The 13,974-nt window shown below is 33.2% G+C and overlaps 1 long non-coding RNA gene across 2 annotated transcripts; it reads left to right on the forward strand.

Annotated features, from left to right (window-relative positions):
* The first annotated feature begins 573 nt into the window (after nucleotides 1-573).
* On the forward strand, nucleotides 574-12,850 carry LOC122137716. Of its 2 annotated transcripts, none has more exons than XR_006155061.1 (3): nucleotides 574-705; nucleotides 7,089-7,221; nucleotides 12,416-12,850. It is a non-coding gene; the product is annotated as an uncharacterized LOC122137716 (long non-coding RNA). The 2 variants fall into 2 exon arrangements; XR_006155060.1 differs by lacking the exon at nucleotides 574-705 and adding an exon at nucleotides 6,532-6,986.
* Nucleotides 12,851-13,974: the final 1,124 nt, after the last annotated feature.

A 13,974-nucleotide genomic window follows, 5' to 3' on the forward strand; every position in this document is an offset into this window, starting at 1 on the left:
TTGCTATAGGGTCTCCCTTTTCTCAGATGTTTCTTCTCCAGTATGTGTCTCCTGTAGAGTTTCAACAGTGTCTCAAATGTCTCAGATTTGCCAAAGTTTGCAATAAAAAGTCAGAGATCTTAAAACTAGCTCCAACATTTCTCATCATGTGATCAGAATTGCTATGCACATTTATTTTATAGCCTCACTGTGTACACTTAATTACATACTTGCTGCATGTAAGCTGTTGACTCATTTGTGTGTAGTTTTATTTGTCCCAATGAATTTTAAGAGCAACGCCTGAGTTAAATGAAACATAACTGAGAACTTTGTTAAGTTTTATAATCTATGAGCAATATAATTCTGCTCTGGGCAGCAAAAACAAACTATAATCACATTTCCAGATTTACTAGATTCCACTTCAGCAGACATGTTCAACAGGCATGTATCATAATATAACAGTTACTTTTATTAATAATCTCTACTGTGTACATTTGTTGTTGTCTCATTCTGTTGATTTAGATTTATAGGCTGTTTAAATGATTCCTTTTTTATAAATACGGTACAGATATATATATATATATTCATAGTGTATGGGACTTTGTTTTCACTTTATTTCTTCTCATTTACAGTCATGTATATCTGAAGACCACCTTCCCAGAGAATGAGAGCGCTCTCTAGTGGTCACAACTAACTAAAGAACTACACTACAGCACTTTTGACAAGGTCAGTTTTTACTTGCTTTGTACAGTTTATGTGCATATTATGGCAACTATTTTGACCAGCTGTATTTACTGATTTAGTTTCAAACTGAAATCGCATTGGAATATTGAAATATAGCTCATAGAAATATCTTGTTCAGGGTACCCTTACCAAAAAGAAGTATACTTTGAGTTTATTTTATAAAGTATACTTAAGTAAAGTTCAAGTATATTTTTAAGTATACTTTATGTAGCAAATACAGATATCAGTGTTCTAGTAGTATACTTGTAAGTGTACTAGTTCAATACTTCTTGGGACTAAATTGGCCCACTTTCTAGTATATAAAAGTATATATTTTAAGTATACTTTAAGTATAAAAGTAGTAAACTTTGAATACACAACTAGTTTACATCTATGTTTTTAGTTTGTACTGCAACTATACTTATAGGTGTACTGATAGTTTACTAATTAAATACTTGTAGAATTTTAGTACGCTTTGAAGTATAGTCTCAGTGAACTACTATTTTACTAGTTTTATACTGCAAGTATACTTGTAAGTTTTCTTTAAGTGAACTTTACATCATACTTTAAGTATACTACTATGTCCCTTTTTAGGTATTAATTTGTATATATTTTGTTATATGAATATCTGAACATACAAAACATCCAAAGACAGAACAGGGTATCTGCTTGTACACAAAAACATTTTATTCTAGCTTCATGCATTCTTTTTTATAAACACTTGAATGTAAGTTCCATAAATAAATAAATAAATAAATAAATAAATAAATAAACAACATTTTGAACAAGAAGCTGAAAAAAGACTATGAATTGGATTCAGAATGAAGTTTTAAAACGTATATGGAGTCAATTAATGCCATCAACAGCATCTGTTGTTTCGGTTTCTTCTTTGCTTGTGTTTTGGAAATTCTGTACAGAAGGTGTGTAATAGCACTCCCTACCATATAACAAAGAAAACGTTGATTCCCGGAGCACAAGTAGCTATAGCGCATATATATTTAGACTTTTTCTAAGCATAAATCAAGTATACTTAAATGTCATTTTAAGTATATTTCTGCGAAGTACATAAAGCGCATTCTGAGAAGTACATAAAAAGTAGACTGAAAGTATACTTTCCTATTTTTAGTTTAAAAGAAGTATACTGATAGCATACTTCAATAAACTTCTTTTTCGTAAGGGTAGTTTGCATACAAGAAATCAGCATGTCCTGCAGTGTGACATGCAATTAAAACTGTTTTAAAAAGTGTATACTTGATTAAAAAAAAAAAAAATTAAAAAAAAAAAAAACCTAGTAAATATAAAAGAGTGATTTTAAAAGATGTTTTTTTTGTTTTTATTAATGTATGTTAATGTGTTTTATATATTTTTTATGCTGTTGAAGGAGTGTCCATTTTATTGATCTTTATATATATATATATATATATTTGCAATTTAAAATAACTGTTTTCTATTGTAAATATTGTAAAGTGTAATTTATTTCTGTGATGAAATGCTGAATTACACAATCCTTCAGAAATCATTGTAATATGTGATATGCTGAATCTGTGCTCAAAGTGAAACATTTTCTCTGAAATGCTGAATTACACAATCCTTCAGAAATCATTGTAATATGCTGATCTGCTGCTCAAGAAACATTTCTGATAATTATCAATATTGAAAGCAGTTGTCCTGCTAAATATATTTGTGGAAAGCGTGATACATTTTTATTTTCAGGATTCTTTGAAGAATAGAAAGTTAGAATAGCATTTCTTTGAAATGTAAATTACATTGTGTCAAGTGTCCATACTGTCACTTTTGATCACCTGCACATTAATTTTATAGCTGTATACTTATTGTTTACACTTAATTATATACTAACGCATCCTTGCTAATTAAAAGTATTAATTTATTTTTAAAAAAATCCAGTGCATATGCATGCATAAGTGAACCAGTCCTTGAGGTATGTGTAACAACACAACTCTAATAAAATATTCTATTGAAGGGGCGACAACAGTGAGCACATCAATAGCTGCTACAAATGGCTCTCCAATTGGAATTCCAAGGTTGTCCCAGACCGATTGTTTGCATGATTGAGGTCAGGTCAGCCGCAGTATGACTTCTGCTCCTCACACTGTTTCAGGCTGGGCCACTGAATAGCCGTCCCGGCCTGTAATTACCGGGTCCATTGCCCTGCCTATTGTCATGCATAGACGAGCAGGCACGACCCAGGGAGCACAGACAACATGCCAAACTAAATGTGGGGTGTGGCGGGTCACCTAGATCACCATCTCCTGATAATTACCCACAAGCCTCAGTCAGTAAAGGTGGAGGGGTCTGGGGGAAGGCGCAGGTTCCCACACAAAAGAAAAAAATGACAATAAACACATAGCTACATAATGACTCATCTTACCTTGCCTTTTTTCTCCTCCCTTACAATGGAACTTACTCATTTCTTTTGCTTTATAATTACCATGAGTGAGAGCAGGTGGGGTGAAGGTACAAACCCTTTAAAGCCCAGATTGGTTTATGATTGGAGGAGGTGATCACTTTTGTTGAAGGTGTCGGCTTTGCTGAACATCCACATTTCAAATCATTGTGCAATCGCTTTCAAATGAATGTATACGAGCGATATGTTCGGAAACGGGCAATGGCGTTTGATCGCGGGATGAAAGCTGTGGCACATCCCGTTTCCTTAAACTTTATATAAGGCATAAAACCACTTTCTACCGTCCTCAGGGCAGTAGTCACCAGGTGAGCCCAAAGAGTATAATTAACCAAGACTGTTGCAGTTAAAGAATATAGAGCGTGTCAGAGAGGCTTCTGTCAACCTTGGCCTTCGGCAGAAAACGGGGATTAAATTAGTCAGAGGTTCCTCTATGTGAATGTGCACATAGCCAGAAGGCCTGTGTTACGAAGATACAGATAGATAGATAGATAGATAGATAGATAGATAGATAGATAGATAGATGTGTGTTATTTTTTTATGTATTGATAGATATTCTTCTTAGCTACTATTAGAGGAACGTTCCATTTTTTTAAATATTTGTTATAGTGTAACATTAATTTCATTTAAAAACCATTACGAAAATGTTATTTCTGAATTGTTTTCAAATGTTCATAATGGGTATTTTAAAATCTATTTAGAACGTTTCTCCTTTGTTATGTGAACATTGGAGAAACATTCCATTCTGTAATTTTGAAAATGTTACATTTGAATGTTCTGTCAATGTTTAAAACACTACTTTTCATATTGAAAGAATGTTTATAGGAGGAACATACAATTTTATCATTTTAAAACTATTATGAAAATGCTCTCTCTCTCTCTCTCTCTCTCTATATATATATATATTTTAATGTATTAACGTTTTTTCTTGGTAATCCAATTCTTAGAGGAACATTCCATTCTATCATTTTGAAAGCCTTATGAGTGTTACATCTGTATGTTCTCTCAATGCTTAAAACACTCGTTTATTTCTTGGTTGTGGGAACGATAGAGGAACGTTCCTCTTTTACATTTTTGAAACCATTATGATACATGTTATTTAAATGTTCAAAACATCCAGAATGTTTCTTATTGGTTATGCAAACATTGCTGAAACTTTGTTTCTATTTTCATTAATGAAAAACATTATTGAACAGTTCTGAACAAGTGCTTGGAATGACTAGTAACATCATAAGGGCGTTCCGGGAACAATCTCTTTCTCTCAACATCACCAGAACGTACTGTATATCAAATATTAATAATCTTAGAGTGTTCCCTAAACCTTATTTAAGGTATGCTTTTCCTAACATTTACAATAGATAGTTTCAAAGTTCTCCAACAATCCACCACAAAAACAAAGAGAAAGAGGCAGAAGAAGGCAGCATCTAAACACACTGACATTTGCTTTGGATTTAGGATGTCTCATGCAAGCTCTCTCATCTGGTGAGGATTGGTTGAAGTGCACAATGAGCCTCTGTCCCATGTATGCTTTTGTGTTGTTTGGACTTTTTTGCAAAGTAGTGGCACATGAGGAGGGGCGGGTTGGACATTTTCCCTCCATTACGTTTTAATCATCTTTGTTTCTAGCAGTTCAGAGAAGCTTTTCTTCTCCTGGCTCTCTTTCATTCTTCACCCGCCACTCTTTTAATCGGCTCTGTCAACTCAAAGCAGCACAGTCAGATATGATCCCTTTTAGTGTTTATTTACCCCTAAACAAGCAGATAAGCATATGAAGAGAAACGTCCCGAGGGCTGAGAGAAGCCAAACGCAGGCGCTTGAATTAGCCCTGAATTAGAGAATACCTGAAACAATACATGATGCGGCAGAACAAAGGCCACGGAGACGATTGTTGTTTGCGTGTCTCAAACAGGCAGAAGGTGGTTTGTGAAATAATGAGGCGAGGTGAGACATTGTTGAAGTCATTTGCCAGCACTGGGAGCCTCGCGTGACAGCGCTGACTTTGTAGACTCAAGCTCTGACTGACAGATGCGTTTGGTTGTCTTCTTTTGTCTGAAGAACGGATGGGAATCTGTGAGAAGGGGACGGGTCCGGTTGCCTCGTCTCATGACAGAACTGCCTCTGGCCTTCACTGAGGATGCAACGTATCTCTTACAAAGTCAATCACAATATTTCCATAACATCTCTCTACTTGAATACAAATATATACATGTGCAATACTGAATTAGCCCAGAGAAAAGTTGTATTGTTGAGAGGCTGCTCTTTTAAAACTCAAAACCTTAAAAAGCCTTGAAAGCATATTTATTGTATTTAATACTCAAATCTACTACATGCCTTCTGTCGTCTGATTGATAGTTCATAATTTTTAATTGTACAAGCGTCCACCTTCAGCTCGTGTCCTTTTGCTGTTTTTATAAAGTAAATGCAAGAGTAACTTTGATATTGTTAGTAATATTTTGAGATGAACACTTACTGAACTGAAGCAAAATCATGTTCAAATATGAGCCTCAAATATGATCATCCGGTTTTTGAGGAGCGTTTATTTGTTCATCTCTTAATCATCATTGGGATTGGATTAAATGTTTTGATCATGTAAATATAATCTTACTAAGACATATTAATGGAGATACAGAGGGACGACTGACATTTATAGCATTTTATGTAATTATCTGCTATACTGTTGTAAAGATGTTATTGATTTACATTACATGCATCAGAATTTCATACTTTTTGTCCATACAAATATCAGCATCTGCACCAAATTGCATATTTTTTTTTTGTTTTTTATTTAATATGTTGTTACTATATCATGCCTTATGATCCATAAAAGCTGGATGTATCCCCCAAAAAAGCTGAATTCTAAACTTTTTTTACAAAAATTTTAATTTTTACTACTTACTTTTTTTGGTACAATAAATTGTTCTATTAAAAAAAAAAAAAAAAATTTTGTCTCATATTTTTCTTCTAAAAATCCTTTATAGAAATGCATTTAATTTTATGAGAAATATATTATATACTATATTAGCAAATCTAACTACTGTCTTTTTTATGTTGATTACTGGTCTTCCTCTAAGGAGAAGCTTATAAACGAGAGACTTTTGTCTCGTTTTGTTCTCCATTTTATCTCTGTGCTCGGATGTCTTTTGCATGGTTTATCACCTTGTTTTGAGCTGAAACATTTGAACGTTAAACAAATCCTCACAGTGAGCCACAAAACGTGTGCTTCCAGAAGAGCAATGCATTTGCAAGTTGCAAATGATGGTGCAACTTGCAAAATTAAGTAAGCAGTGAATGTAAATTACAAACTGCTTTATATCTATATGCATAAAAGCTGAGAAGTTTTTGAAATAAAGCTTCAGAAATGCATGGGTTTAATCAATAGGCAAAATATGTCACCTATTTTAAAAGGCTTTTCTTGTGAAGTAAGAGAAATATGGCTGGTAACCACATCACAGGGGGTAATTGCAGTTTGGCAGGTGTGTCATAATGAGCAGAGATAGAGCTCCCAACAGGATGCAAATGAATTTTGGCCCCGGGCTCTTCCAGCGCGATGCATTCAAGTCAATTAAGACTCTGCCACTTTCTACAACAGGGGTCAGATTCCCTACAGATCATCCCAATATGACATGAAAGATCTAAGAGAGCAGCTCGGCGTGTCAAAACTTGACGCGAGCCGGGGTGGCGATGAAAAGGAAGAGTTGGATGAACTTTGATAGACATCAGAAATCTGGGAAACAAAAACAAGGTCTAATTCTGCCAAGAAAGAGGAAGGATAAAAAAGGAAGGCCGTTTCTTTTGGAGATTATGCAAGCGTGTTTGGATGGGAAGGAGTTCAGATAATAATGAAACAATTAAAGGCTTTAAGGTTGACCTGAGCTGTAAAACTTTTTTTCCACTCCACCTTTGCATAAATCAAATGAAGAATGCTGAAGTTAAGGATCTGAAATCTATCTCATTCTCTTTATAGGGCTTGACTGGACTGATTACGCGGTCACCACACCCCGAACCCTTTCCTTCACATGATGCCTCGGGCTACAACGCCACACCCCACGAAAGTGCTCCCCCTCCTGAGTGGGACGGTCTCTGTGCAGGTGGGACAGGTAATTAAACTTTTACATCGACTCTCTTCTGTGGTGTAAATCAGCTTACTGTCACAGATCCATTCTGCTGGAAATGATGGTAAGACGAGGGCTAGAGCCGTTCAAACTAAATAATAAAAAAAGGTTTAGTAATGCTTTTTACTATATGCATTTTACTTTTTACTATATACAGACTCAAAATACTACATAGGTTTGAAATTGTTAATTTTTTTATTTTTTTAAAAAGTAACAAAAAATATATATTTTTTAAATAAATAATACTAATGAGATACAAGATAAATAATACAGAGATAAAGAGATAATAATATACTATAAAACTTATATATAATTTTTGATGTTTGTACTTATTAAAATAAATTACTTTCAAGCTTTAGTATTTTGAATCTGTGTATATATATATATATATATATACAATATATACAAAATAAATATTATATAATATGTATATATATATGTATATTTAAAAATATTTATGTTGAGTTATTTTAATAATTTTTGTGTTTAAGTATTTTATTATTTTTTGATTTTTTGTAATGATTACTTCTTTAATTTATTAATTAAATATCATTAATTAACAAATGCATTATAATCATTCTTCTTTGGACTCAAAAAAAAAAAAAAAAATTCTCATTGTTGGCATTTACACAGAGCAGTCCAACTGTTATGGGGTCAGATGGATTTCACAGATGGCATATTTTGTTCTAACAGTGTTTTGTAATTGGAAATCATGTATTTTAGTGTTGACATGATTAGCATGCTTCTGTTTGCTTCAAAGCTGTCTTCCTGCAGCTGTGTTGACACTCATGAATTTACTAGTGAAGAGCCCGAGGCAGACCATCACATCAGTGGGAATAGCTCACATGCCTCGTACTGCCAAAGCACAGCTCAGCTCCGTGTTAAAACTGGATCAATGATGCCTCGTTTCTTTCATTTGACCTTTTTTTTCTGCTGTAGGTTTTGATCTGTAACCTGTTTGTTACAAGAATTTTTAAACATGCATTTCAATTAAACAAAACCTTCAAATATCGTGATCCAAAATGTATCGGGATGGAAACTTTTTCAAAATAAAATAAACAGTCTATTCCATTAACTCTCTCAAAAGATCCTAACCGTTAACGAAATAATGTGTTGACAGCCTAAAGCAAATATGTACATATTGCATAAATATGAGTCAAGCAAATGTATTAAGAAGGAAATCAAATAGATTTCATGGCTATTTATATACGTTTTGTTTAAAAACACATTTATTTGTTGTTACACACCCATCTCACAATGAGCTGCTCATTTGCATCACGCAGATCACGCTATAAACTTCTCACCGATTATGAATCGGGAATCATTTGAATTGGCCGCCAGGAGGCTTAATATGTAAAATATCAGTTTAGCATTTATTAAACAAAAAAAAAAGAAAGAAAGAAAAAGAAATATTATTACTTATCTAGTATTTTGAGTCTGTAATAAAACAAGAAATGGACTTTGTTATATTTGTTGATTCTTTGGAACAGGTAAAGTTTAAGGAAGAGGAAATAGTGTGACAGGTAAAGATCCCTGTGTCTGATGAGTGCAACATCAAAACCGTGCCTATGTTCATGAGTCAGAGGCATTTTGCATACATATATATTGACTATAAACAGCTTGCCTTCCGGGTTCAACCCTTCAGCTAAACACAGCTTGAGAATCAGACTAGATATTCATGTGAACAGTCTTCAGTGTCACATTGAGAAATCTGCTTTAGAAATCATTCTAATATGCTGATTTGCCGCTCAAGAAACATTACTGATTATCATCAATGTAGAAAACAGCTCATATTTTGTGGAAACTGTGACACATTTTATTTTCAGTATTCTTTTAGTTTTGTACAACTATTACTAAAACTAAAACTGAAATAAAAATGATTAAGAACTGTTATTTTAACAATTATTTTATTGTGCATTAACGCAGTTTGTTATTATTATTATTATTATTATTTTGAAAGTAGGTTACTCACTGACTCTGAATTCACATACTGACAAACCATGGGTCACAGGACAGGTGGGATGTTGATCAGTACTGACCTTGGAGGGGCGTTGTCATGCGTGTCGACCAATGAGAGCATTTGGGGTGGGCCTAAGACTGCAGCAGCTCTCACATGAACGCTCCCGATAAAATGATTTAGGTTACGCATCAACGTTAACAAACCACTGTTCACTGTTACAGTATTTTAACAGAAAAGCAAGCATGGGCTGCTGCGTGCATGCCATGGCTCCCTTTATTATCACTAAAAAGTTGACATTTCAGTTCAATCGCTATCTCATAGCTCTGTTATAACACAAAAAATATATGCATGATGAATCTTGCATAATGTCGACACTTTGTGTGTTAATGAGATGATTCATAAGCACTACACATGAACTTTTGAGCGGTGAGTACTTAAACACACCTTTGATTGGCCAGTGTGTTCCTGAAATCAACAGATCTGTGACTGTCTACATTGCTCAATGCAGCAAACACTTAAATAGAAACTGTCTATGTTTGCACATTTTAATCATTTTTGTTACATTAGTTGTTCTTGTTGCTTTTGTGCAATGGATTAATAACAATTTATATATTGTTTTTAGATATTTTATGTTTAGATTTGTCTATTTTGCGGGAGTCCCACGAATCATTTTCTTCTCCCCATCCCGTGCACACACACAAGTCTCTACCCGCCCACACTCGACCATCAAGTGTTGTCCCGCGCCACACTCTGTTGCTCAGCGTTGGGTCTCTATTCAGAAGGTGCCTGTTATAATGTTATGATTGAGGCTCTGGATTTTTTTTTCTATAACAAATTAGACAAAACGTTAAAGTTAGTTCACAGATTAAAACTAGCCTGTGGTTTACTCACCCTCAAAGCATCCTAGGTGTATGTGACTTTCTCCTTTCAGACGAATCCAATCGGAGTTATATTGGGTATTGGTTGGCAACAGTTCAGAAGATGTGAAATAAAGTGCTTGCATCTGTAATAAAACGTCCCTAAGTTGTTTGAGGGATGTGATTGATGGGGGTCGTTTAGTGAATCCATGCATTTTTTAAAGATAAATTTTTTTATTTTAAATCTAATAAATATTTTTTACCTATTAATTACTTTTTTTGTGGTATGCGGAAGTCGTGCAGGTTGACAATCAACACCTGCTTACCCCCACTGAAAGGCTTGGAGGGGCCAGGACAATTTTTAATATAACTCTGATTGGATTCGTCTGAAAGAAGAAAGTCATATACACTTAGGATGCTTTGAGGGTGAGTAAAACACAGGCTAATTTAAATTTTTGGGTGAACTAACACTTTAATGCCATAGCAGTGGCAAATAGCTTTGGTTTTATATTTAATTTGATTACATTACTGTTTAAGTTGAGATTTACAAGTAGGGCTGCACAATTAATCAAATTTCTAATCACAGTTACAATTATGAATGCCTCATTTAAATAATCATTCAAAGCAGCGATTAATCGTTCATGTTATTCGGCATGCTTAAAATGCTGTTTTTTTTTCTTTCTACATGTTATCTTAAGTGTTTTTCCCATTATTTTTATTTATTTTTAGTATAACATTATAATACCATTCATATTTTTACTTTTTGAAAATTTAAAGAAGAAACCAATACAATGTACAGTTGACATTTGAGGCTTAATATTATAGAAAAGCACTAAAGAGTGTTTACAGCTTGTTTATTTTCATATAAAAATACAGCATGCAGTTGCATCAAACAATGGTATAAACATCACTCAATGTAAATTGTGATAATCGTAATTAATAATCGCAATTACAATTTCAAGGGAATAATCGACAATTATTATTTTTGTCATAATCGTGCAGCCCTATTTACAAGAAATAATTTAAATGCTACTATGTAAAGGGAATACTGCTGTAAAACAGCACCTTATTTCTTTAAAGTGTTTGCAAACAAATGTGATTGCACTTTTGTCCATATAGCAGTATTTTTAAAATAAAATTGCACAATTCACTACTTTTGAATTCATTATTGAATTTTGCACACAGAAAATCATGTGATTAAGCATGATTAAAAATGTTAATAATTTCCCAGCACAAATATATATATATATATATGTATATATATATATTTGAGTCATTTTTTTGGCATGAAGTACTGCTCATATATTTTTTTTTCATCGTGTACTTTCTGATGAACTAGTCTTGGACATATAGTATTGTTGTTATGCATTTGAAGGACATTTAAGCCTATAGAAATGCAGTCTGACTTAATTAAACCGCTGTGAGTTCGTCAGAGATGCTGTCAGTTTTGGCAGGTAATTGGTGTGTGATTATCTCGCAGCTTGGCTCACGCTGAGCCGATTGTGAGTGTCACTTATTAACGCAGGATGTTAAAAAGATTCTTTAAAGTAGTGTTTAGGGAGCTGCCCCGACAAGTTATGCAGGGCGAGAGGTTAGCAGTGTGTGTGTGTCATTATGTGTGTCAACACTGTCATATATGTGTTGAGTCTCATTTAAACAAACTCCCCATGCTCCACTTAACAGCTATGAAAAGTATTAAAAGTGTAAAGTTTGACTAAAAACGCCCTCCGGGTTTACAGTCATTGTTTTTGTTTTGAGTTTATTGTCTTATAAGGACAGTACGCTTTTTTATATCGCACATGAGTTCTGCATGTCAAACAAATAAAATACAAGCAGGATCGCTGATCAAATTAAAAGTGCTGATCTGATCAAGTGTTTAAATGAAAAGGTTATTGTAGGAAAATTCAATACGAGTCATTTTGTTTTAGTTATACGTCTGCATGATGCACTTTTATTTATAAAATGCAAATACTTAGAGGTATCAGAGTGTTTAAATATCTTTTGTGAAATGTGTTGGCTGTATTTTTTGATTGCAACAATATTTCTTATAAAATAAGAAAATGTCCTCATATAAGTAAAATACTTTTAAAGGTTTCTGCAGAGCAATAACACACGTTGCTAATAGTGGAACAAAAATGATGCAAAACCAATTTTAACTAAGAAATTGCAAGTACATTTCACAATTAATTACAAGGAAACTGCAGTCGCACACTGAATTAAGCATGGAATTTTACATTTTACATTTTTATATGCAGACTTAGTAAAACTTTATTTACAACTTTTGTATTTATTTATTTATTTTGTGTACATCCACATATGGCAGAGTCTCTGTGTGGCCTTCTTTTTCTTTTTTCTCCCCCAGCGGAACCACAGGACCCAAATTATAATTATGCTCTTTGAGCACATCCAGACCTTACCGTAGTAAAAGCCTTTCTCACAGGGGCCTGCGAGATCCGGATCTGTCCTGCAATGAAGAACTGTATGTGTGTTGGAACATACTGACTCAATGAATCACCAGTCAGCTTTATTTACAAGAAACTGTCATGCTTTTGAAAATGAAACAATAACTTTAGATACCAGCTTATTATATCCTTTCATGCTGCGTAACAATTTTCCAGCTTTCCATAGTTGAACGAACTTGTGTTCATTCTTTAAACAACGTAAACATTCATCTAAAGGCACAGAGCACATTTTATTATCACATGTGACAATGTTGCATGTAAATACATTTGTGTCACCCTGGAGCATAAAAGCAGTCTTAAGTCGCAGGGGTATATTTGCAGCAATAGCCAAAAATACATTTGAGGATAAAAGCAGTCTTAACCATTTTTCTTTTAAGCCAAAAGTCATTAGGATATTAAGTAAAGATCATGTTCCATGAAGATATTTTGTAAATTTCCCACCATGAATATATCAAAACCTAATTTTTGATTAGTACAAAATTATTTATTCTTATTAATTTGGACAACTTTAAAGGCGACTTTGTCACATGTGATAATAAAAAGTGCTTTGTGACTTTATATGAATGTTCACGTTGTTTAAAGAATAATAAAAAATTAATATTTAGTGGTTTTCATGCAACAAAAATGAGATTACATGGAAAATAAACTGAAACTTTATCTTATGTGAGTTTGAGTAATTTTACAGCTGTTTTCCAACAGTTTCAACCATTATGACACCACTGAATTATGAAATGCATTACGTCAATGAAGTCTTTAATGTTTTTATTTATTTTTTAATTAATTATTTTTATTTATTTATTTTTTGATTTTTTATTTTTACTTATTTAAAGTATTGTTTATTAATAGATTCAGAACTGTAAACAAATAAATAAACAAATGGTATTTTTAATATAAAAAAATAAATAGAGAACAAATGGAAACTTCTCTGCATTCTCTCAAATATATCTTATCAAATTATAGTAAATTATATTCACATTCACTTTATATTCACATTGATTTCATAACTCTGTACTTGTGAACTTAATGTTAGTTATTAAAAATGGTTATGTTAGTTCACAGTACGTTAACAAACACAACTTTTGATTTTAATAATGTATTAGTATGTTAAGATTAACATGAACTGAGATTAATGAAGGCAGTGCATGTAAAGTATTTTTCATTGTTAGTTCCTGTTAACCAATGTTGGCTAGTGAAAACTTGTAAAGTGTTACCATTTCCTTAAACATATCACTTCAAATAGAGTAAATGAGCTTATATCCACATTGTTTTTAAACCTATGACCTCTGAAACAAAATTGCTACTTCAACTGAAACACGATCTCTGAAGACTTCACTAAATCTCCAGAGTTATGAAAACAAAACATGAGCAGAGGATCCAGTAAATGATGCAACTCCACCAACTCTATTCAGGGCAGAGTTTAGTAATAGAAACTGGTCGTGTGCGAGTACAGTGGTGTAAA

This window comes from Cyprinus carpio, chromosome B6 (assembly GCF_018340385.1).
Source record: "Cyprinus carpio isolate SPL01 chromosome B6, ASM1834038v1, whole genome shotgun sequence".
Classification (NCBI taxonomy): domain Eukaryota; kingdom Metazoa; phylum Chordata; class Actinopteri; order Cypriniformes; family Cyprinidae; genus Cyprinus; species Cyprinus carpio.